The sequence below is a fragment of the Cygnus atratus genome, chromosome 1, assembly GCF_013377495.2.
Source record: "Cygnus atratus isolate AKBS03 ecotype Queensland, Australia chromosome 1, CAtr_DNAZoo_HiC_assembly, whole genome shotgun sequence".
Classification (NCBI taxonomy): Eukaryota; Metazoa; Chordata; class Aves; order Anseriformes; family Anatidae; genus Cygnus; species Cygnus atratus.
In genome coordinates, this window is record NC_066362.1 from 178917975 (window position 1) to 178944433 (window position 26459).

The 26459-nt window shown below is 44.8% G+C and overlaps 1 long non-coding RNA gene across 1 annotated transcript; it reads left to right on the plus strand.

The window, feature by feature from the left end:
- Positions 1-1444: 1444 nt before the first annotated feature.
- Positions 1445-19492, plus strand: LOC118251351 (uncharacterized). The gene is made up of 3 exons (XR_004779769.2): positions 1445-1588; positions 14640-14709; positions 18252-19492. It is a non-coding gene; the product is annotated as an uncharacterized LOC118251351 (long non-coding RNA).
- The last annotated feature ends 6967 nt before the right edge of the window (positions 19493-26459 follow it).

Below are 26459 nucleotides of genomic sequence, written 5' to 3' on the forward strand. Positions count from 1 at the left end.
CCTGCTATATTCAGTGTGGTACCCTGGAGATGTTAAAAAGACATTTAATAAATGCCTCCATTGCCCATAATGGCAATGAAAAACATTTGATCATCTCTGAAAACATCCATCCAAGATGAACTGCTGTCCTCTTCAAAAGAGGGAGATTCAAAAGTAGCTGGTCATCCTCGTGGGTCTTACAGCCAGCTGGAAGGAAGAGCAAGAGATCATTTTGATGCTGATTCTTCCCTGTACAAGATGAGCTCCACCGGGGAAATCTTGGGAGAGGTGTCTGCTTCGTAGCCTGGAGATTTGATACTCATCAGACAGGGTTGATAAATCTCTTCAAAACAAGAAGCCCTCTTTTGGATGGGTACAAATTCCAAATTCCAAAATACAAAACCAATGATTTGGTTTGAATGGTGAATGTTCAGTGCTGTAAGTCTGACAGACCAGATTGGCTCCTGGTCTTGGTAGCTGATAAAAAGACTCTTGTGGGGACTGAGGATATGTTGGACTGTGGTCCACGGCACTGCTCTTTTGCCTTCAGCTCAGTCCCTCAGCTCTGCCTGGGGGTGCCAGCTCTGAACAGTCCTACCTGTTTCATCCAGATATGGCAGATCTTGTATATTCGGGTAAGACTCTGCCTCATTTATATTGTGCTAGTTTTTCTTTCCAATGGCTTTTCCTGAAAGGCAGGTTGTCATTTAGCTGCTGATGCCACACCAGGAGGAGCCTCAATTCACTGGTAGGAATTCTTCTGCCTGGGTATCAAGCAGAGTACTTTGAAATCTCTGGAATTCAGGTACCAGTCAACTAGACAGTTATTTTCTAACTAAAATGTTTAAAAGGAGCTAAAATATCATCTCTCTCTGCACTGCAGTCTATTTAATATTCCTCCCTTATCTGCAAGCAGAACTTCTACTGACATTAATTAGGACTTTACATGCAAAACCCAGTAAATAGCAGAGTCGTCAACACAAGCCAAAGAGGGATACAAAGAAATATCAAACACGAGAGGAAAACCTTGCATGGTAGGCACCCATGATTTAGGGTCACCACTGAAAACATTTGGTTTGATCTTTCTGTGTTTTGCTTTCTTCCTGTGACTACGTTTACAGCATTGTATGGATAAATTCATTTAAATTCAATAGAAAGCCAGGTTCATTCAGATATGATAGAGCACCATATCATAGCTTGTGAATATGTACAGAAGCTTATCTTAATAGAAGGTCCCAACAGATGGCAGTTTTGAATGCATGCCTGGCACTCAAAAGAGCATCCCACGTGATTTTGCTCGCCTTGACTCACGGTCTAGTCAAGTATGCACAGAGATGGGGAAAGATGTCAGGTCATGATAGCGTGCATCATGCACCCTACCGCACAACGGGGATGACTCTGTGTGTATAAATAGCAGGAAAACATGAATCCACTTGTGAGCGAATGAATCAGGAGCTCTGTGCAAGGGTGGGGGGAAGCAGCCATGCTGTATGCACCGTGGGGACTGCCCCTGGGATCCCTGAGCTGCACAGAAGAGCTTTTGAGGCACCGGTGGGTTCAGGGAGGCAGCTCTGAAATAACTGGCTGGGGAACGCTTCATCAGAAGATGGTAAGTGACATCCTGGTAGGTGCATTAGGGGGGAGCACCAAAAGCCCTTCTCTAAAAGTCAGTCCTTGCCTCCTCTCTAGTCCTGAAATGGACTGGTGTTCCAGCCTGGGTATTCCAGTGCTACTTTTTGAAACACCATGTCCTACCCTGAGATGGAGAAGTCGTGGTAATGCAGCTATGACTATTTGCAATGCACACTTCACTCTGGTTGATTGAACAGGTCATTTTGTCCTCGTCCCTTTTGGTGGCGGAGCTGTGCTGCTGGGGGATGACACCTGCAGAGCTGATCCTTTCTGACAAATGAGCAGTACCGTAGTCACAGCGGCCTGTCTCCGAGAAGAGACAATTGCCTGGAAGCCTTCCAGCCTCTCCTCCATCCCAGCAGCCTGCACAGCCCGAATCTGATCAGGGAAGCAGGTTTTGCAACTATAGGGTAGTGAAGACATGCTTGGAGTTCTGGTGTTTTTGTCCAAGAAACCCCATGATTGCTAACAAGTCCATCCTGCTTTATTTGTGGTGAAGAAAAGAAAAAAAAAAAAAAAGGAAAAAGAAGAAGAGGAAGAGAAAGCCAACAATTTTTTGTCTCTGTTGGTTTCATAAGACTAGTCCCATGCCCTCGGGGTGAAGGAAGCACCTTTTTTCTGGGATGAGAGGGCAGGTGGGAATGTTCTTCAGAGGGATGATCAGACTCAAGGTTTCCCTAACCAGACCAGTCTGGTTCATCCCGGGCTAGATAGAGGTTTGCTTTGAAATGGGTTGGAAAGCTATGGAAAATTCCCATTTTCTAGAGGGAAAACACCCATCGGCTTCAAACAGAGTTTTGCTTAAATGTAGCCACAAGGATACAGTCCAAAGTAAATGAAAGCTGTATGCAAAAGAACCGCATAGCAGCTAGAATGGCTTTCTCCTACCCTGCTATAGAGGCAGCAACTGCCCAGACCCATGGTTTGCCTGCTTATGTGACAGGTCACGATGGAGGATCTGCTGCGATCATCAGATCATCGTGCTTCTGGTGGGAATGCAGCAAAACTGGAAGAGCCAGATCAAAATCAGCCAGTGCCTCCGGGAGCATACAGCAGGGGAGAGGTGGCTTGGGATAGGAGCAGGGAAGTGCCCCGATTTCGTTGCCTGCCCCGAGGGCAAACCTGGCCTCTGTGCTGCTGATATCTCAGCTCTGAGCTGCACCAGCCTGGGCTGGTTGCGTGCAGGTGTTCACCGTGATGAAGGACTGATGGGGTGCTCCACCCCACTGGACCCAGTGCCCTGCCCAAATGGGATGGAGCACAGCCACGGGGCTGGGTCTCTTCGGTCACATCCCCGCCCCTCACCATGGGGTATCCGTGGTGTCCAACTGAGTACAGGCCCCACACCATTGCCTCAGTGAAGACCCCAGTTCTTCCCATCTATTCCCAGCTGTGAAAGTCACCTTTTCTACCCAATCCATGGGCAGCTAGTGCTCAGTGGAGGGGGAGATAAAATGCTTTTATAGCTCTGAGGATCATTGAGGATCATTTAGTGATGATATATGTTTGGCCCTGCTGGATGAAAGACCCTCTCCTCAGCTTTCTGCCATCCTCCTGACCATGGTGGGGACAAGAGCTGCCCCAGCCTCCTTATTTTCTCCTGCCATGGGCTGGGCACAAGGAGGGAGGGAAGAAAGCCCACAGGAGCAAATCTTCTTCCCTGTCCCTTCATGTGCACTCCTCACTGCTCCCTTTCCCCTTTATCACTTGGTTTGGGAAGGAGAGGAGCTAGAAACCCCTGTTAGATTCTTCCTCCAGCTTGATAGGGGGAGCAGCTGGCTCTGAGGTTGTGGTTGTCCTCTCCTCCCTCATCCAGCCCTGGGAGGGTGCAGAGCTGAGGCAATGAGCTGGGTGAAGGTGGGTCAGCAGGAGGTAGTCTTCAACGGGGACAAAATCCTTGTGGATCCAGAGAGCAGAGATGATACTGGGAAATGTGCTGGGTGACTGGGAAAACAAGCTCCCTTTGGGCTTCACATCAATTCCTTACTGGGCTCTTGAAATTAATGACCAGTTGGAAGAGTGAGCCAATGTGGCAATGTGTCTTATTTCTCATGTACAAGTGACCCTCACTAGATGTGGTAGGCTTAACATGCAAAGGTAAGAGCTTTTCCTGCAATTTCATCCAAGACATTGCTCAAGAGAGGCGATGTAAATGTAAGGTGGGAAGGGATAACCTGGGAAGGGAGTGACAAAAGACGCCCTCAAAAGGACAAAAAACAGGCTGTCAGCAAGTGCTCAAAACACAACCAGCTCTCACTAGGCATTGGTAATCGCAGAAGGGGCAAAACCCAGCAAGATAAACTGAAAATGGCAAAGGGATGGTTGTGTGGGGTTGGTGGCACCTTCCTAATGGGCCGCAGGTATAAGGAGGCTGTTTCAGGATGTATTTAATGTTCTTACCATGATGAGCACTCGCCCCATATGCAAGTGGGGAAACCTTGAATCTCTGTCTACCCTGCTTGACAGAGCTTAAAAGGACAGTGAAAGCTAGAGAGAGAGAAAAAAATCTGGAACAAGACAGATGGCAGCATATAAAATGAGATGATCTGTGCCTTAGAAGTGCCTTATTTTCTCCTTTGCTTATAGAGGTGCCAATTCAGGTATAGACATCTCTCTATGAAGATCTCAAATTAGGCAACTAGGATTTGTCCCAGGTCTTTCCCATGCTCCCTGTCACAGAAGTGGATGTGGCGCTGGTCGTGCACCAAAGACCCACCAAAAGCTTCTGCCTTGCCTTCAGCAGGGTCGTAGGCATCTGGCTGCTGCTGTGTCCCTGCCATCGCTGGACAGATGGTTTGGTTGCTTGTGCATTCACCCCCAATCCCCTTTCAGGTGAAGTGTGTTGGGCTTCAATAGGAAAGACCTATTTATTGTATTTTTTTTTTAAAGTGAATGCAGCTTGTTTTGGCTGAATTGTGTTAGGGAACAATGTCACGGGCAGCTCATCCATGTGCAGAGTGCCCCAGGCAGAGAAAGTAGGGAGCAAGTGCCATGGGGAGGGTGGTCACTAGTCTAATACGGGCCAATAAATCCACTTGGCCAGGTTTTAAGGAAAGTGGCATCTCTGATATGTGTAGTGTGGAAGGCTACCCCACAATCTGCCACCAATGGCACTAGGAAGACTTAGGGGTCTTCCTGCTCCAGGATGATGGGTGCACTCCAGCATGTGTTCAGCATGGCCAAAATGCCCTGCTGCTGCTCAGATACACATCTTCAGCCAGCCAAGGCAGTTTTGAAATTGCTGACATTCCCCTCCAGCACAAGTGGGGACTGGCCAGTCGTTTCCAGCATTGCTGCTCTGGATTTGGATGACAAATTCTGCCAAAGGCCACCTTCAGACATCTATGTCTCCTCTGGATCTGTCACTTAGGAGACGAATAGTAAGAGGGAGTCTAGCATTTGGGTGCTGCTCTTATTGTCCAGCATTGGCCTAGTTTTCACTTTTCATGCGTTTGCCAAGAAGCTGAAAATAAGTTTTTATAGTGGCTTGCAAAGTCTAGGGACTTTCAAGAAGCAAACCTTAATTTGTACTGAGCTAAGATTAGATAAGATTAAATCTGTGCTGTTTTGTCATTTATCAAATGTAAGTAAAGCCCCAAATTCTTGAGCATTCTTATCCCATATGCAGCTAACTGTAGGAAAAAAAAAAAAAAAGAGGGAAAAAAAAGGATTAGTGAAATTCAGGACTATTTTATGACAAAATAGACCAGTCCCTAAGTAAAGCAGCCAAATGCACAGGGGTTTTAAAGAATGGGTTGGACAACAGTGAGTTTTATCCTTTAAGATCTGGCAATTCTTTGTACCAATTTGACTGTATCTCATGTATCCCAGTGTGTTGCCGGTGGCCTCTAAACATGCACGCTTCAGTGATGGAGATTTTGTGGATGCAGAAATCGTCACCAGCAATGCAGGCTGTCAGGAAGCCATTTCAATGGGTGACCTGGGATGTAACGTGGTGTAACCAGTTGACCCCTCTGTTAAAATCCAATTTAGTTTACATCTACAGTAATGTAAATTCATGGAGTCCAGTTAGTGGAAGCGAGAGCAGAACTGAGCCCCTTAAGTATCGTACATCTAGGTAGTCCTTTCATCTGATAGATAATAATATCATGGTGCAGTCTCACTTTTTATGTGTTTGTCAAGCAGATGAGAATATGTTCCCATAGCAGCCTGCAGAATTTAGGAATGCACTCTTTTATTTTCCAGATTATTTCTGATCCAGGTTCAGCTGCAGCTGAAGATGTTTTGACATGAACATATAATGATTTAATCAGCAAGTTAATGCATTTCAGCTTGTTGAATTAACTTGTGGTTGGCTTTAGAGAGGCAGGGCAAAGGGCAAGGAAAAGGAAAAATTACCTGTCATACCAAAATTACCTGTCATACCACATCATTTTTCACTGAACCACAGCTTTAAACCAATATCTAGATACATTTTTTTAGTCATGTTTTCGATTCTGGTTCAAAAATGACTTTGAAAGACTGAATCAGAAAGAATTAACAGTTCAAGTTTCTCAGTTATGAGAATTTATTACTATGGAAAATATATAAGCTAATTTTTTATTTTTAGGTATGCCAAGCATACAGTGTAAGAAGGATCCTTTCTTTGGTAGCACCTTACAAGCACCTTACAAGGTAGCACCTTACAAGATGCTTTGGTAGCACCTCACAAGGAACCACATTTGACTTCCCAGCTAAACAAAGAATTATAGAATCATAGAACGGTTTGATTAATGGTTAAAGATCTTCTAATTCCAGCCATGGGCAGGGACACCTCCCACCAGACCAGGTTGCTCACAGCTCCATCCAACCTGGCCTTGAACACCTCCAGGGATGGGGCATCCACAGCTTCTCTGGGCAATGCCCAGATGCATTGCCTATGAGGGACATCTTACTGCTGGAAGTGGTCTCCGTGCTTGGAGCTGGAAAAATCCGGAAGCCTGGTGAGAAATCTCCTAGTTGGAGATACCCTGGTCTCCGTGCATCGCTACTAATCCCATCCAGCCCTGCTGGGCTTGCCACACACATGAGGAAGAGAAGGTAGAGCCTTCTACCTAGAGCCTTCTACCTAGAGAAGGTAGAGTAGGCAGCTGGTGGTAGCTCCACGTGTAATTGTAACCTCCTAAAGTTCAGATTGTTTCAACAAAGCAAAGCAACTTGTTTTCTTGTGTTATTTTCTGCATTATTTTGTTTGTTTGTTTTAAAACAACAGTGAACAAGGCTCAAAAAGGCTTCATGACTTGTCTGGTCATCCTTTCTGCAGGGGAGGTGATGCTTTCTCTGGCTGTTAGTGGGTGTTTACAGGGCAGTGGTCAGCTGGAAGCAAGTACTTAGCCAAAATTAGCAAGCTGAAACTTTCCTGACCAGAGTCATTCTTATCACAACAACAACAACAACAACAACAAAAGAAAAATGGTTGGAAAACAAACCAAACAGAAATCTAAGGAATAAGCACATTTGAGGCAATGGTTAGGAATACAAATCGGTTAGAAATGGAGAAAATGAAACACAGAAATAATTTCCTTACAGTACAAATGTGCACAGCAAACCTAGAATATTCAGAATAAAGAATCAGTGTACCAGAAAACAACCTAAACAAAACATAGTGCCATATGGAAATTTACAGCCAAGGCATCTAATCAATCTTACCTTTGTCCTTGTAGTGGGACTTGGCACTCCCTGCACTTATGAATTATAAATGCAGCAATGTTTACTACAGAGCAATGCCTTTGGTCCAAGAAACATTAAACTAGTTGTTAATCAAAACAGACTGTTCCCCTCATTCTCTTCTGGAAATACAACACTAAGTTAAGGCAGTTTTAACTGCATATTTGGAGATGTTAATGCATTACAAAAATCATGATTAAAAAAAAATAATCCCATATTCTGCTGATGAAATGAATCTGTTAGGGGGGCTACAAGGTTTTCCACCCAGCAGTGTTGCACTATCCTGCATGGCATCGGCACAGGAGGAGATGCTAAGCAAGTGTCAGCCTGCTAGCTCTTTGTTCTTCCCTGAACTCTTCTACTGTCTTTTCCCCCCAGTCCAAACACGCAGCCTGACTTCTACACCTTAAACAGAAACAAAACCAAGAAAAACAAACAAACCAAAACAAAATTGCTTTAAACTTCAGTCCATTTCCTTGCTTGGCTCACTGCACAGATAACTCTGGGGGCAAGCGGAACAAATAGGACTGCATGAGCTGTCACTGACACTGAAAGGAACTGCTCTTCAAGTGACTGCCAGTGTGATGGCTCTCTTCAGCACTGCAGCTAAAAGCAACCATTACGGGCTTTTATGGCTGCAAAATAATTGGAATTCCCCTGTCCCTTGGTGTTGCTTGTTGTGCCTTGCATTAAATACAGAAGCAGATTGCAAGCAGATTGCAACCTGAGGGTTGAACAGTCTATCTTGCTGCTCTTCCTTCTAATGAGCTATGAAATGAGCCTTGAGAGGCTGTAGGCGAGGAATACCTGGGGAAAAAACTCATTTAAACTCCATCCACCCTTAGTATTGCTAGAGCTCTGTAATAGTTGCTGTAAAGCTGAAGGCAGGCAGGACCCCTCCTCATGAGAAAATTTTCATAGAATCACTGAATGGCTTGGGTTGGGAGGGACCCTAAAGATCATCTCGTTCCACCCCCCCGCCATGGGCAGGGACACCTCCCTCCAGACCAGGTTGCCCAAAGCCCCATCCAGCCTGGCCTTGAGCACCTCCAGGGATGGGGCATCCACAGCTTCTCTGGGCAACCTGTGCCAGTGCCTCACCACCCTCTGAGTGAAGAATTTCCTCCTAACATCTAATCTAAATCTCCTTTCTTTGAGTTTAAAGCCATTCCCCCCTGCCCTGTCATCTGCCCAAGAAAAAAGTTGCTCTCAATTTTTTTTTTACAAGCACCCTGTAAGTATTGAAAATCTGCCTTGAGGTCTCCCTGGTGCCTTCTCTTCTCCAGGCCGCACATCCCCAGCTCTCTCAGCCTGTCTTCACAGGAGAGGTGCTCCAGCCCCCTGACCACCCTCATGGCCCTCCTCTGGCCCCGCTCTCACAGCCCCACACCCTCCTTGTGCTGGGCCCAGCCCTGGACGCAGCGCTCCAGGTGGGGCCTCACGAGGGCAGAGCAGAGGGGCACGATCCCCTCCCTCCCCTGCTGCCCACCCCTCTGGCGGTGCAGCCCAGGACGCAGTTGGCCTGCTGGGCACACACTGCTGGCTCCTGCCCAGCTTTTTGGCCACCAGAAACCCCAAATCCTTCTCCTCCTCTCCCTTATGCACTGAATGGCCCACCCTTCAAATCCATCTCTCTCCAATCTGGAGACCAGGATGTCATGTGGGACCGTGTCAAAGGCCTTACAGAAGTCCAGGTAGATGACATCGGTCAGTCTTCCCTTGTCAGATGGTGCAGTCACTGCATTTTATTTCCTTCCCAGTCCCTGTAGTTCCCGTCTTGGGAGCTGCCCTGAGCACCCTAATCCCCAGAGGCTCAGAGGTCAAAGCATCCTGTTTCCTTACGACACTCAAAAGGTAATAAGACAACAATCTGTTGCCACATGTTGGAGACAAGTGAGGTTGGTATAAAGTGCTTGTGTAAGAAAGATAAAGATTTAGAAACCTACATACATTGATGAAATGTAAGGAGGCAGAAGGATGTGAAATTGCTCTGTTCCTTTCTGGCAGTACTCAATTCATGTAGTGTGTGGCAAATTTTCCACAGATGCATTGTATTGTAGTGGAACCTTACCAACATTTCTACTTCATGACTAAGCCGTTAAGTTCCGTTTAAATTTATAATTTCCTTCCTTAAAGCTCTTTACTGCTTTAACCTGATCCTGGTAGGGAGGTATTTTAATACTTTTATGTGCCTTGCATGTTTGCTAAGCTTAAGGTTTTGAAGGTCCATGAACTACTGAAACTATTTCTTCTGGGATTCTTTTAGCTTAATCTTTTTTTTGTGCAAAATGGATATCATCACCAAAAAAAAAAAAAAAAGCAAGTTTATTGCTGTCTTGGACCTTGAAAAATGTGCTGAGCAATAATAAAAGTGATCCCTTTTCTGGCCTTTCCCCATCCTACAGGCTGCTGTACAATAATAATAATAATAATAATAAAATTACATTCTTAATTAGTAAGAGTTCTTGAACCGCTGTTATCTTCTGAATAGATGGGAGTATGGAAATCATGTTCTAGGTCTCAGAGCTGGAAGCAATACTGTTGATTTTGGCCAACAACGGCACTGACATTATTTTCGCTTTTTCTCGCTTGTGTCTAACCCACATTTCCACTGGGGGAAAACAAAAACTGGGGTATTTTTCTCACAGCACCTCACAGCTAGTACTCAAAGGAAAATTTTATCAGTAGTGATGTTTAAAGAATAGCCTAATCTGTCATATCTTATAACTTTGCAATTACACATTAAGAATATATAGATACAAGCACTCAAAGGATGATAGGAGATGGCTGCTTTTAATTTGCCAATTTTCTGCCATTGTTTGCAAATTCTAGTGCATTCAGCTATAACCCAGCATGTACATAATACAGCTTTTGCAAGATGCTGCACATTGGAACATCTATTTCTGTTAGATCTTTCAAACTGCCTCGCTGGAAACAAATGGGTTCTGAGTCATTTTCATTGAGAAATTAAATGCTGTGTTGCTGTCTCTGTTAAAAATTAACAAGAGATTATCAGTACCCAGGCTCACGCTTCTATTGTTCCGAATCTATCTGTATTCATTATCTACATTGCTGATAAAAGGCCCAGACGGTGAAATCAAATATTATAGGAATGCAAACGTTGAACATTGTTTCCATGTGTTTTGGCAGTAATGACTCAGAGCTGAAATGCTATCTGTAGATGTCTGCCTGCTTGCATGTTATAAGCTGTGCCCTGCAGTTCTGCTGTGTTAAATGCCCTGCTCAGCATTCAGTGTTCAGCTCATGGATATCAGTGCTGATGGGAAGCCTCTGGAGCTCCAGCAAGAAGGCAGCAGAAATGCAATGGAGTTGCTATTGCAGGGAGGGATGCTGTGGACTACTGCATCCCTGTGTTGCTGGGCTGTCAGGTAGTGAGGGCACTGCCTGACACCAGGAGGTGTCTTGCCATCCTGGTAAGCAGTGGCCCTGCAAGGGTGCTGATCTCTTTAGAAATTCAGTGAAAAAAGCCACTTGCTGCTGATTTTTATTTTTCAAACTAGACACTTAGCCTCAAAGTATACTTAACAATGACTTCACTAATAGCTTGATTGAATGGTTTCCTAAAAATAGGTTCTGTGGGACTACATAAGGAACTGAGGGTCAAAGGGACCTCTGAAGGTCTGGTCCACCCTCTATGCTCAAGCAGGGACAGCTGCACAAATCTTTTTGAAATAGTCTTTGCTATTATACTTGAATGCCTCCTATTCAAGCTTAAATAGTCTAATTTTAAGTGTCAAAGTGCACTGAGAGTCTTAGTTCAACATACTAGATCCTGAGCATAATTGCTATACGATTTAGCTTTCATCATCTCGCTACGACCCACTTTTGGAGCACATGCCTGCACTGCGTTCAGAGCCATGCACGTAATACAAATGCACTGGCCTGACCTTGAATAGAAGTGTTGAACTGCTAAGAATAGCACAGATGCCTGCAATCACCCGGCGACGGTAGCAGTTGGCCCAAGCCAAATGACTTTGATCTGTAAGTGGGATCTGCAGCACCTACTGAGTGCCACAGTGGAGTCAGGGAGGGAAGAGTTTTCTCACCCCTTGAAGAAGAGAAGTTAATTTCTAATATACCTATATCAGTAGAAGAAGATCATCAACAGAGGGCTTCCTCTCACCTGAGATGTGGGAGGAAGGGCTCAATTTCTTGCTTTTGACTCAAGCACAGCGGAGTCGTTGACTGTTGTTCCAAGTTGAGTCTTCAACCACTTTGGTCCAGCTGCTCTGAAGCACTTCAAACTGTAAATTTTCTTCTTGCCACACTCCTTTTTTTTTCTTTCCCAATGAAAAGTTTATGGCTTTGACAAATCAACACTCTTTCACAAGAGATTTCTCCCAGACATTGCTGAAGCTGAGCACGCTCAGGCATTGTCAGTCAATGTGGAAAAGCGGTGTCAGGGTGTCACTGGTCAGCATCAGGGTGGGACATCACAGAGCTGGGTTCCGCCACTTCAGGCAAGTCATTCCAGGACAAATTAAACAAAATAGAGAAATGGTTGCCTAATCCCTGTTTAAGGCCTCTGATTGCAGTATCTTGGTCTAGCTCTTTCAGATTCCAGTCTGTAAAATCAGATTTCTCGTCTTCGCTGGATTGGTGTCAAGAGCTCAGATGTTACAGTGTAAGGTAAAGGCAAAAAGATAGCTGTTAGGTAGGTAGATATACGTACTTATACATAGGGTATGTAAATATAGTAAGTAAAATCAGGACAAGAGGGGAACCTGATAAGTATTCTTCAGATTGTGGCTGCCTGAGAAGATGCTTCAGCTCTAACCTTGGGTTTCTATTTCATCTAGGAAATAATTTTACAAGGAAGACACATCAACATGTGCAGGCTCTGATACTTTTGAATCTATAGTGTAGATATATGTTCACTGATTGCTCAGACCATGGAAGGAAACAGAGAGCCCTGACCGATACAGTGTTGGAAAACTACAACAAACACAACAAACAGCAGAATCAACCTTTACTCCAGTCCAGAGTAAGACATAGTGGAAATATGACTGTGCACACAGACAAATATCCCTGAAACCTTTACAACTCCTTGCTTAGGAGACCAAGGTACTTTGGACACACAAGGACAAGGTGCGTTGCTTACTGCTGGTATCTGATGGGTGGAGGAGACCCTTGCTGCGAGGCTGCTGCTTAGCAAGAGATTCTTGTTTTCCAGCTCTGATCAGAACAGAATATTGGCCTTAACTAGGTTAGACCTCAGGTCTGTCTGGGTCACTGTCACATCTCCACCAATATCTGTCAGCAGATGCCTAGGAGAGAATGTAAGAACAGGGCAAAAATAAAGGATACTTCTCCCCAGTAGCCTTCTGGCTATTTCCCATCAGAGACTTCCTGAGAGAGAATGTCCTATACATCACATGCATAATAACCTTTTAAAAAATAAATTTATATTTCCTAACCATTGATGGACTTCTTTTCCAAGAGTTTATCCAGCCATTTTCAGAAAAACAACAAAAACACAACAGAGCTTGATCAGTAGTCCTCTTTCATATTTTAATACTGAATCTGCTAAAAGTACCTGTGCTCTTCTGGAAGAGTAACTGAGCTTCTAAGAGGAGAAAAGGTTTAAAAGAAGTAAAAAAAAAAGGTTTCCACACAGATGGACAAAAGATACAGGGGCATCATGTGAATTTTCTTACTACTGTTGTTTAGGTTTTGGGAAATAAGGGGTCTGCAATTAAAAAAAACAAAAGCAACAACAACAAAAAAACCACTTGTGCTCAGCTTGCACAAAACAAGGCCAAGGCTGCAACTGACAGGTGCAATTCTCAACAGGCTGAAGGAGCCCAGCTCCTTCAGCACTTAAGAAAGCTGTATTGATGCACATCTGTTGCGACTTAATTCTCTGTTATTCACTGATTACTGGAACATAGAAAGTGAGCTTCCCATCCCTTCTCTTCTCACTGTTGTATTTCTGTCCATCTGTGTAATTACTTTAATATAAGTCTTAGGGCACAATGCTTTGTCCCAGGTTGGTAATTTCTACAGGTTTCTCTTATAATTCCTTATTTCCTGTTTGCTCTTTTGGTTCATATCTTTACAGTATTCTCATTGTTATTCATTTTCTTCTGTGAGTTAAAATAGATTCTCAGTTACCATGGTGGAGAGTGATATATAGACCCAACTGAAAGGTAATGAGGTTTTACTTCCCTTAGCTTTTGGATGCCTATTATCTTTTCTTAAAACATTTTTTTTTAAAGAGTAAGTCTAATTTCATAACATCCTCTTTGTTATTAAAAAGCTGCTTCCAAAAACTCCTCAGCTCGTATTCATCTCAGCAGTTGTTTTGCATTTTATTGGTGCTGTTAGCTCTCATCGATTCTCCAGAGCTTTCAGTCAAAGGCCCCATGTAAAAGCAGTGGAAATTAGAAGTAAAACAAATCCTTTGCATACTTAAAAAAGATTTTATAGAAAATCTAAAAATAAAAAGATTTGTGTTAATAGAGGCACTGTCTATTGTTGTTTGTCCAATGCTTTCCATGATGAGCTCCCGTTCTCCGTTGCTTATAACTTTGCCAAAGTTATAACAAAAACAGGGAATGAGAATTTCCCTGCTGGGCATCTGCTCATTTAGCTGAAATTTAAGTGCATAAATAAAACACTTCAGTCACTTCCAAGAATGTGGCTAGGAAAAATGTATTGTTTTGATGGTGTTAATTTCTGTCTTTCATTTGGGAACTCTAGTTGGCCCCTATGCATTATAGAAGGAACATGAAACTTAACAATAGATGACTTTTGTGTATTTTGTATCTCCAGAAAAACGAACCCAAATATGGCCAAGTTGTAGACCTTTCAGGGGAAAAGAATGCAATTTGTACATGCTCTGTAGATCTCTGCTACAGCTGTGAGCTGAATACCTTGGGGAGCCTATCTGCGTGGACTGTGCAATTGCAACTCCAGGCCACCGTGGCCTCGGATCCCATCTTTCCTGGCCTCCCCACGCCCCTCTTTTTCTGGCCGGTAGTAGTGAGAAGGGAGAAGTTGCTTGGTTTAAGTATAGAGAAGTTAGGAGATCGTGCTTGTAGACACATGTGAGCCATCTGGGACAAGGATAGGGGAAGGGGAGAATGGGGGAAATGAGAGTTTGGGGATGGGTCAGAAAATGCAAGAGGCTAGGACTGGACAAAGGGACAGGAGTGGGAAGAGAGGAGGTTGGATGGGAGGGCTGGGAGCAGAAGAGCTCAAATTTGAAGGCTGGGGAGGAAAACATGTGGCTGCTTACATGGACTGAGAAATCCAAGAGAAATCCAAGAGGCTGTAAACTTTGTGTAGTTCACAAATAGTTTTGACTCTTGGTGCTGAAAGGTTCCCGTCCTCTTTAGGACCACAGGGCCACTGAGAAGCCAGCCTTCTGCCAAATGCTCCTGATGTCCTACAGACCTCCGTCATGTGGTGAGTCCATCAGCTCCAACTTGGTCCCGACACTTGCCTGGGAAAGCAAAATCAGGTGCAGGGAAGCAGGATGCCCAGGGTTTTAAAAAAGGAAAAGTAAAGATATAATTTCTCCACCCTCCTACCTTGCCCCCCATAGCTTTATTTTGGAAGAACACCATTTTGCGCTGCAAAATCCAAAGGTAGGAACTTCTGGAGTTAATGTCCTCTGTGTGACTTTAATTTAGCTGTTGGCTTAGGCACGATATTATAGTCTCTGTTTATAAAAAAGGAATTAATGGCTACACTGAAAAGCTTTGGTTGCCTGAGGGCTGAGGATCATGATCTGATTACATTCAGTATGGGCAAGCACTGCACACTGGCCACCAATAGTACATGTATCGGTTATCCTGAAAATTAATTTCTTGAAATGGGGGTAAATTACAAGAAAAGTGAATGGGAGGTAAAATGTAGTTAGAAAAATGAAAATAAATCTGTGAGTGTATCTCAGAGAATTTTATTTAGATGGAAAAAAAGTCCAATTTCCTCCTTACTCAGGGAGGGACTGTTTGGCTAAACGTTGACCCTGATTCAGTGGCAGAAGAAAATCAGCTGTTGGAAAGACATCATTTCTATGTGATCAGTAAATATGAAAGAACCATTCATATAAGCAGGAAATTACTAAGTGTTGAAAATGGGTCAGTAAAGATTTCACAAAAAACAAAAACAAACAAACAAAAAAAACCACAGCTGCAAATGATAGCTGAAGATAATACAAAAACATTCAATTATTAAGAGCAATGACAATGTTTCATCCTGATCACTAGAAACATCAGGCAAAACTGGCATCAGTGATGCAAAACAGGCAGAAATATTTAAGTATATATATATATATTTATTCAGAATGGAGCAGCATTTGCATCATAGGAGAAGAATATAGAAATTTCAACACATTCACAGTTAAAGATGTTAAGAAAACACCTTGGTATTGGCAACAAATTCCATGAGACTGGAAGAATACCGAAAATGTGACAGAATTTGGATGCAACAATCCACTAATTATAGGCTTGGTAACCTGTCATCAGTTGTAGGCAAAATGACAGAAAAATGTCATGGAGCTTCAAAGGAACTGACATCTCCAAATATAATTATTACCCATCAGTAGAGATTAATGAAAATGAATTCTTGTAAAGCAAGCCTGATTCCACTCTTGAGGAATTTATATATTGTAAAAATGCTGCAATATATTTAGATTCGTTAAGACTTTTCACTTAATGGTGTTCTCTTAAAAACATGAGCACCAGCCAATTTGCAGAGTTTTTATTGCCGTGGAGTTGCAAATGTGAGGCACACCTCGTAATTAGCCCTTAAATATGTACTTGTCTTGCAATCAATCTTACTCACTTATCTGGTTAGGTTTCTGTGCCTGACCAAAGTCGGTGTGTGTTTGTGAGGCACTGGGCAATTTGGAGGTACTGTGAACAAAACATGCAGTGTTGCTGACAATAAGCACCTAGCATATATAAATAAATAAATCCAACACAGCTCAGGAGAGACATTTTGTAAGATTTCTGTGCGTTTCTCCTCCTTTCTGAATCCCAGTTTTAACAAACTGCAGTGCCTGAAAGCAGGCATACTCTTGGTGTCACTATCCACATACATCCCAAGGATGTTGTATGGGGGTGTAGAAGTTTGTCTCATGCTAGTCAAACCCACCCAGGGGCTGGACCAAAAGCAGTGTGTGCTGACAGAGGTCTGGAACCATGTAACGTCACATAAGATGACACCTGGACCATCTCAGGTGGACAATGTTCTTCTGGTATCCACTGCCCATCCACCCCAGGCAGGTGCACTCCCAGAGACGTGGTCCTCTGGCTCACGGGCAGAATGAAAGCTTTGAAAGCAAACAGCAGCCAGCAACTTTCTAAAGTGCTGGGAAGGATTGAGAAGACCCCAAGTGGAAGCGAGCATTTCCTCGCCTCCTCATTGCTGGCACAAAGGCAGGAAAACCCTGGAGATGTGTGGTCATGCACATGAGCTGCATGCTCCCCTCTCAGATGCCAGAAGACATCCTAAAGCCAGCAGGAGGTAACCGAGCACCTCACCATCTTGCACAGTCATCTGCACATGTTCCAGGACTGAAGAGCTAAAACATTGTGTAATGTCTTTTAAAAATAAGAGTGAGAACACAGCTACACAGGCTGTTACAGAAAGGAGCAGTAGGCACAACTCCGGTATCCTCAGCGTGCTAGGAAAACCTGGCTCCAGTGCAGAAGGACTTACCAGCCTGAAGGACAACTAAGTGGCCATAGATGAAAGGTGGGAGTAGCTTGCCGTTGGTCTTTATTGTATATAAACAAAGAAGGGTGATTTATGACTTCAAAACAAAACCTTCTGAAATGGTTGGTGAAACCATGCCTCGTTAATATTGCCTTTAATTAAAGAGCGGGGAATCCCTTCTGAGCAGAAGGTATTTGCTTTACAGTTGCAATCACTCTAACAATTTCCCAGCTTAATGTGTTGGAAAAATCAATTGCTTCTTTGCAAGCATGGAGAACGCAGGATGTTTGAAAAAAAATCAGTAAAGCACTAATTATAATCTCTAATTTCTGCTTCCATTTTTTCCATTAAAATAATCTCTATCTCCTCCTATTTATCATGCAAGACCTCGAATGACTTCCCTGACCAGCATGTTGCTTCTTACTCCTTATTTTCTTCAGAGTACTAAGAACGTTTGTTTCATTTTGTCTGCTGGCTGTTTTCATCCTCTCTAAACAGCTCTATGGGCTCCTGTGAAACAGACACACGATATGCCCTTCCCATTATATACGCAGACAAATTCAGGGAATGGTAGCAAGATCTCTGAAATCCCCTTTTCTCAGGGATTTCTGCTCTTTCTCTTCCATTTATTAGAACTGAGGAGTAGCAATGTGCATTACTGCTTGGGTGTTTTAGTGATAATAGTGTTTTCTGGGCTATGGGCAACACATGGTAAAAACATCCTTATTCTAACTGCTGCATGTCATGCAGGCAGTACAAGCTGCTCTGTGTTTTACATATTAACAGAGAGGGATAGATCACACGCTGGGGGATGGGTGGAAAATTGCTTTTCCTTCCCCTTCTCTTCACGTATGCTTCACTAAGCTATGTCGTTTCAGTGTTCATCCCCTATTGTTAAAAATAGAGTGTAAGATATTAATTCAAAGGAAGCACTTGAAGACACAAGGCGAGGAGGATGGCTCAAACAGAACTGGGGGGGCAACAGGGAAGGACATTTGGGTGGAGATGTCCTTAAACAGATATACCCTGAGAATATAATGCCCTTGGACATGGATTCTGCATAGAGGTGAGCACCCTCCAGCCCCACCAGCTTCTGCAGCAAGGCTGGGCTCGTGGCACCTCCCGGGAGCCAAGCTGCAGAGAGGAATTGGTCAGAGCACCACCCTCCATGGGTACCTTATGGCCTCCATCACATGCAGGTTGTGAAGCTCTGCAGCTTGCTGGATCATCTTTTTTTTTTTTTTTTTCTCTTCTTCTTCTTTTTTTTCCATGCCAAAGAGCAGGCTGTATCTCCATCTGCCAGCAAGGGGAAGCTCTCCTGCTGGGTATGTGTTGCCCAGTCCTACGGTGTTTATCTGGAGAAAGAAGAGAAGATAAAGGAAGAAGTGCTGCCTGCCCAGCAAGAGCCTGGATTTACCCTGTGTAAACAAATTTTGAGCTGTCTTTTGCAGTCAGTCTTACTAGAAGCACTGCATACTATTTCCTCCCAAGACAAATCTAGTATTTTCATTGTGCTCCTGGATATTATGCCTCTTCACTGTATGCACTGTAGTCACCGCTGTAGTCAGCCTGTGTGTATGAGAAATGATTCAGTACCTATAATGCAAGAGATTCTGGCCAGTAGATGCCTTTTTTTGCACAGCTAGTGCAATGAGGTCTCCATTTGATGGGGATTTCCAGCATTTTTATTGCTTCAATAAATATAAGAGCAACTTCCCCTAAACAACAATCAGTCACCTTGGTTGCAACGAGCATCTCCTCTGGCAAAGGCTGAGATGGTGTCATGTTAGCAAGGTTTATCTGAGCATTTATCTGAGCCCTGGCCCTGTGTGTGGCTCCTGCTCAGCTCCACATGTGCCCGATCAGTCGTACCCAACACATGAGGTTTTGGAACAGTGGAAACTTTAATGTCCCATATTGTGACTGTAAGACCCAGACCTCACTGGAAGGCAGTGAGAGCCTGCCTTGCAGGGATCCTGCTCACCATCTGGATGCTACAAGCTGGTGACATGCTGCTACCAAGTGCCTTCTGCCACACGTGGAGCAGCAAAGCGGGCCTCACCTCCTCTCCTCAGGTCCCCTCCTCAGGGTATCCTCTGCACCCCAGCCCACCCCATGGTGGTCTGCAGAGATCTGCTTCACAAGCTGAGGACACGGATGGTGGGAGATACATTGCTGAGCAGCCACTGGAGGTGGCATGGAGGCAGCAGCTGGGATGAGAGGATGGGGAGGAGACGTGCAGGACCTTTGTGGCGAGGTGCTGTGCTGGGGGAACGGCACACAAAGCAGGCACAGAGGGACTGAGTGGCTGTTGGGCTGGGCAGCAACCTTTCAATATTGTTCTGAGATCCTGGCGTGCTCTGGAAAACACTGTGTCAACACAATGTGTTTGTGTTTCTGGCTTCACCTCCACTGGGGATGTCTAAAATTAAGCAACTATTGACAGGATGGAGGTTTTGCTATGTGCTGAAAGACGAGAAGACTGCTCTAAACAAAGCGTATTCTCTAGCTAGCTGGGATAAAAATGCCTCTAAAATATTGCGTATACGCTTAATTGGTATAGGGTTATTATAGTTATTTTAGATGTGTTAGTGGCTTACGCCGAAACAAGCTGAGTCTTTGTTTTTCTCTCAAATAAACAAGCAGGTGTTATGTTTCTTTGTAGTTATGTGAAAATTATTGTTGTTGGGATGGTTGGTATGAATTGCTCAATGTCTTGATCTTTATGGATGGGGTGAGGACATAAATTGCAGTTAAATTGGAAGCTTTGATCTTGATTCTTTGCTGCTATTTTCCAAGAGCTGTCCCACAATACTTGCAGGATAGCAAAAAGCAAACGTGGATGTAAGTTACTTCTGAGCACCCCAGGATGTGTAAGACTCTATCAGCTCCTTTAGTATCACATGTGAATTAGAAAAAATTTGGAGGCTGGTCTTAGACATGGATTTTTTTCATATGTCATGCAGCCCGTACTTGTTGAAATGCAGAATATACTGGGGATCCTGTCCAAGCAAGGATGTCCCTTAGGGGTGAAATACCTTCTGGATAAAGAGAAGCTGGTGGCTGCAGAGATCTATACTTGTGTGTGTAATCAAAGCATTAATGGTGATTAATGTGTTCTTGGGTACAACTCCCCATTCAGGAATTGCATGCATGCTTTTTTCCCCCGCAGTGGCAGATATCTGAACACCCTCTTTGCAATTGTACCTTCCAACTTATTGTTGCCAGTTGACTGGGTATCAACAACACGGTTGGACTGAGTGGGGGAAACGCACAGACTCAGTGCTGGTAAACTAAAATTAGTTACTTGACTCAACTCAGGTGAGTGGTTTGCAACCACTGGGCTGGTGCTGGTTCATGGCTCGTACCGAGTTCCCAGGTGTCTTGAGAACATGTTTATACCAGTGAGGTGGTTTGTGTGGTTTGCAGGGAAAAGACTTGGGCTGATATTCTGGTAGAGTTGTTCTTTCATTTCTACTGCTGCTTTTGGCTTTTAAGGCTTCACTTCCCCCATATATATCACAACTGCTTTCCAGGCAGTCTTTGGTTTCAGTGTTTCTGCTATTCTTAACAGGAGCACGAAGCATTTTACCTGCTGCCTTTCCCATAACCATGAAGACGTGTCTTATAAAATCTCTGGCTTGTGTGCCCCTGACACTTCCTGTGCTCTGCCTAGAAACTGGAGTTCATCTGCTTGATTGGCATCTTCTATCTCCTTGCATTTTCTGAATTTTGCAAAAGACCAAGGACTCTATTTCTGTTTCAATTCCATGTGGCTGTGCTAATAGTCTGCTGTGGGCAGGAAATCAGGTTTGCATAGTTTTCTTGCAACAGATGTATGAACTGTGGTATTTCAACAGCATACACTGGAGGCATTGTGGGACTGCCAACAGTATCTTTCTGTGAATGCTGTCTCATTGTCTAGTGACAATAACTATTTGTCTCCTCTATTTTTATTAGAAGACAGGTTATTCCTTACTCAGATGGTTTCTTCTCCTACCAGAAGCTCTTTCATGTTTTTGTGAAGGCAAACTCCTGCAAGCTGCTCCTTTCCCAGCTTAGGCATGTCTTTCTTTTATTGATCATGGTACAACAAGCTACTGTCTCTGCCCATTTTGAGAGCAAGGCTCCCACCCTGGTTACAGTCCCACGAATCTCCACTGAATCTCTGCTGAAGCTGTATTTCATCAGTGGATTCAAGTAAGTGTGGACACAGGTACCTCTCTATCATACTGCATGTTTCAAGGCCATCTGGGAAACTTGGAAGAAACTGCAAGTTTACAGCTGCCAATAGTCTTTGAACTAAATTAATATTTCAGGTGTGGGCATGTTACTGTGTTGTCTTTAAATGTTTAGTCAGGACAAGTGTTTCAGGGATACCAAGACAGATTCATTCTGGTTTTATTTTACCCTTAGGTCTGTTTTCATGGCCTCTTAGCTGAGAACTGAGCTTTTGATCATGATCTCTCCCAGTTTCTGTCCTGGTGCATCCATGTCTGTATAGCAGCATTGCTACCACTGCCCTTATCTCCTGCCTCTTATAGATTTATTGTTCTCTCCCCCCCTTTTCTGAGCATTTTGACACAGGTGCTATAGAGATGGATTTATATGAACCACCTCCTCATACTACCCCTTTGCTGCAAGGCAGCAGCAATCCACTGTCTGCTCTGGGTTGGCTGTTCACTTCACTGTGTCTGCTATGAACCATTTGCCTTAGGCATACTGTAAGCAGGACCAGGAGTTTGTGCTTCAGTTGAAAGGAGCGATTTTTATCTGCACCACTTGAAGCTTCAGCCTGCCATGCTTCTTCTCTTGGGATCCAACTCTTCATTTTCTTTGTCCCAGTGCCATTACAATCATGCTATCAAGGATGTATAATGGGGCTTTTCTTAGCTGTGACTTCTGTGTTGCACACAAAACCGAGGTAGCCTTGCAAGTGGAGTGATGCCAGCTCTGCTTGTCTTGTGATGTTTGCGGGTTGCTTCTGCACCAGACAGCCTGTCCACCTGGAATGTTCATGTGAAGAAAGCCTTGTAACCTGACTGCGTAGGAGCTACACCACGCTGAGGCCCCTAGAGCACCATATTAGAGCACATGGAGTGTGAGGTAGACGTCCGTATGTGAAGTTACCGAGTTCACATGCAACCTCATGAGACACCAGATCCCAGCACATGAATTTTTGCCCGCCTCTGATCCTAACAAACCATGTGGGCCCTGTTGTTTCTTTCTGTCAATTTAGAGTCCTAGACTCTGAGTCCCTAAGGCTCATGGACTTTCTCAGCTGGGGTACTTCCCGCTCATCTCTGACAGGATTTTTCCTGTCACAGCCACTATGTGTGACCCAGTTAGCAGATTGGTCACCTCTGTAGTCATCTTCTTCTGCTACACACATGTAGTCTTTCTTCTGCAGTCTTCCTCTCCACTGCAACATTTGCTTGAGTTTGCTGAAAAGCACCTATTGATTTCTTTTTCTTCTAGAGTTAATTTTTAAGCTGCTCTCAGTCTCCTGGCTGGCTCATTGAAGGTTCAGATGAGCACAAACACTGTCATATGGGAAACAGCAAGACCACATAGCTGGGGGCAAGGGATGGAGGGGCTGCCTACAGCGGCAGCTTGCCATCCCTGCAGCTTCACTGCTGCATCAGGCTGTGCCCACGTTGCGATCCAACCAAAGTCAATGCACAGAGCGTGACCTTGTACATAGACATCTGCATGGGAACAGGAAATCGGTGCTGCTGCGACTGATCTTTTCTTTTTCTGAAGTGTTTCCAATTTCTGATCCTTTGTATCTATAGGAACAGACTGAGATCTGGCACAGCGCTCAGGCACAGAGAGTGAAGATGGTACAGCTTTGGTGCTATATTATTTTCCTCCATGATCTTGATAATCATAGAATTACAGAATGGTTTGGGTTGGAATGGACCTTAAAGATCACACAGTTCCAACCCCTCTGCCATGGCAGGGACACCTCCCACCAGACCAGGTTGCCCAAAGCCCCATCCAGCCTGGCCTTGAACACCTCCAGGGATGGGGCATCCACAGCTTCTCTGGGCAACCTGTGCCAGTGCCTCACCACGCCCTGAGTGAAGAATTTCCTCCTTATATCTAATCGAAATCTCCCCTCTTATAGTTTAAAGCCATCCCCCCTTGTCCTATCACTCCACTCCCTGACAAAGAGTCTCTCCCCAGCTTTCTTGTAGGCCCCCTTTAAGCACTGGAAGGCCACTATAAGGTCTCCCTGAAGCCTTCTCTTCTCCAGGCTGAACAACCCCAACTCCCTCAGCCCGTCTTTGTAGGAGAGGTGCTCCAGCCCCCGATCACCTTTGTGACCTTCTTTAATGTTAGCAGCCTGCAAAGTGTTACTTCCAGGCTCTGACAGCACAGGTCATGCCTGCATTGCACCTCAGCAGCTCTGGTAAAAAGGATTTTAAAACAAGCTTGCTGCCCCATCACGGCTGTGTGCCCTTACATTGCTACAAGGGAGAACCTGGATCTTAAACCCTGCCAGACCACGCAGTAGGGCAGCCCCATGTGCCCCTATATCCTGGCTGTCCCCATGTTGGGTGTTTTAAGGGAGAATGCAGAATTAGCAGGACAGCATGAAGACAATGCAGAGCAAAAAAACTTTTTTGTTTATAGCAAAATCGGCACCAGAAGTCACTTTGTCTTACCAGGAGTGGGGGAGGAAGGCGTGTGGTATCCCACCAGTGACTGAGCTTACTAAACCTCACAGAAAGACAGGCCTGTTATCTGACTGTAAAGAGCTGATGCTAGAAGATGATTTCTGCAGATACACTGTGTCTGCATGCTTAGCTCCATAGTACTAGTCTCAAAATCAGGTTTCATGTTGTTGAGGGATTTAATACATAGGAAATCTCATGCAAGGTCATTTGCTGCATCATAAAACCTATGAAACTCCAGACTTCTGAATGTCTAAAAGAATATAGTACTTATTCTATTAAAACATGAAAAAAAAAAAATACATTACAGGGGAAGCTTAGCAGTTGCTCTTATTCACAGCTTACTCAACTCACACTATTTTTCATCAACACTTTTCTGTAAATCGCTGAGAAGATGTAGCTATTCAGCTGTTTCCTTACATTTTCCAACAGGAACACAAATGAAGCTTTTTAAATCCCAAACGTGCTGTGACTAGTGGAAATTTGTGGGGAACATTATCTTAATAAGCCACCACCAACCTTTGCCAGAAGTAACACGATATCTGGACATACCCGTGACAGCGGTGGCTGTTGTGTTCCTTGGGGAAGATCTCTTCAGCTTGGGGCTGTTCTAAGGAATGGTGTCAAGAATTGCTCTCTGGTGCTCCCAAGACTTTCTTGAACTGGTAGGAGACTGAATTTGTCATGCAGAAACACAGGATCTCTGCATCACACCTGAAGAACCAGCAATCACAGGTGTAAGGACAGTTTGGATTTGAGTTTAGCTTGGGGCCTATATTTTGTGTGCAGTTTAATTGTACTTCCTGTAAAACAATCCCCTTCCTACCCATCTAACCTTACAAACCTTTTCTTAATGTGAGGCAAACCTCCTTAAAAATGCTGCTGCCTGCAACACTTCTGCTATGTATATAAAATTAAAATGAAAATATGCTGTTACTAAGAGCTGCATCTGAGCATTTCTCAGCTGTAAAGAACAAGCTTTTTATGGATATTTTGATGCTATTCAGTCTACCTCTAGTACCCTTCTCTCATTTTTAACTGGGCCTGTTTCTTGTTGTGGTAACTAAACTTGCAGAGATCTCTCTTTTTTTTTTTTTTTTTTTTTTTCCAGAGGTGTTTCCTTGTGGCAATTCTGCCTTCCTTTGCCCTGTAGCGCCTGGTGTTGAACTTCCTGGAGCCCGGGAAGCTTTATTTTAACGTCAGCCATCGATCACAGCACAGGGGAACAGAGCAAAGCATAATGGCCTGTAAAGTACAGGTCACACGCGATGATGTACGGGTCCCTTTCTAGCTTTGAGCTCTCTGAGTGCTGTGGAAGCATGAGGCCTCATGCTTTGGTTTGTGACTCCAAATCACCCCTTGAAGGGTCTCTGTGGGGCAGGCTGGGCCCCAAAGCCACGCACAGGTGTGAAGCAGTGCCTGCAGCAGCAGCAGGCTTCAGAAACTCCTTCTGCAGGGCAGGTGATCCCCAAGGCCTGTGGAGTCCGGCGGCAAGAGCTGCTGCAGCTTTTAATTTTCAAATGAAACGTGCTCCGCCTCAGCATATGCATGCTTGCCTCAGTGCCTGCACAGTAGCTTCACCCCACTGCAAACTGCTGCAGAGCTGGTGCAGTTAGAGAGGTGATGCTGTTAGCTGCGATGGATGCCAAAAGAAGGGGACGAACAGGTGGGAGCTTCCTTTTAAAAGGGTGTTGTGGTTTAACCCGACTGGCAGCTAAGCACCACACAGCTGTTAGCTCACTATCCTGCCTCCCTCAGTGGGATGGGGGAGAGAATTGGGAAAAAAAAATGAAAGCTTGTGGGTTGAGCTAAAGACAGTTTATTAGGACAGAAAAGAAAGGAAAATAATAATAATGATAGTAGTACTACTACGAAGAATGTGTACGAAACAAGTGATGCACAATGCAATTGCTCACCACCTGCTGACTGATGTCCAGCCTGTCCCTGAGCAGCCGGTCCCCCCAACTCCAGCCCGCGACCCCATATTAATTGTTCAGCATGATGCCACATGGCGTGGGACAACCCTTTGGCCATTTTGGGCCAGCTGTCCTGGGTCTGTCCCCTCCCAGCTCCTGCTGCACCCCCAGCCTACCTGCTGGCAGGACGGAGCGAGAAGCTGAAAAGTCCTTGGCTTAGTGTAAGCACTGCTCTGCAACAATTAAAACATCACTGTGTTATCAGCACTCTTCTCATCCTAAATCCCAAACACAGCACCATACCCGCTACTAGGAAGAAAATTAACTCTATCCTAGCTGGAACCTAAGGGGGAAGGGGTGCTGTGCCAAAAAGGGAGAGCTCACCCTTACTTTTCCCCTTGTATGCGCGTGCACATGCAGCATGCTTGCACTTGGATATGCAGTGTGCTTGCACATGCACATGCAATGCTTGTGAACATGAAGCACACTTGCACATGCAGATGTAGAACCACAGAATTATAGAATCATCAAGGTTGGAGAAGACCTCCAAGACCATCTGGTCCAACCATCCCCCTACCACCAGTGTCACCCACTGAACCATGTCCCTAAGCACCACGTCCAGCCTCTCCTTGAACACCGCCAGGGACGGTGACTCCACCACCTCCCCGGGCAACCCGTCCCGGCGCCTGACTGCTCTTTCTGAGAAGAAACCTCTCCTCATTTCCACCCACAACCAGCAGCACACGCCCGTGCCAGCCCCTCGCACGCTGACTGCTGCAGGGTGGGGGCATTGCCGCCAGGTGGCGCCGCCGCGCCCCGCCCCGCTCCGTGAGGGGAGGGGAGGGGGGAGGGAGCCCGAGGCGGAGCATGCGCACTGCGCCTCGCCCGCGCCCCT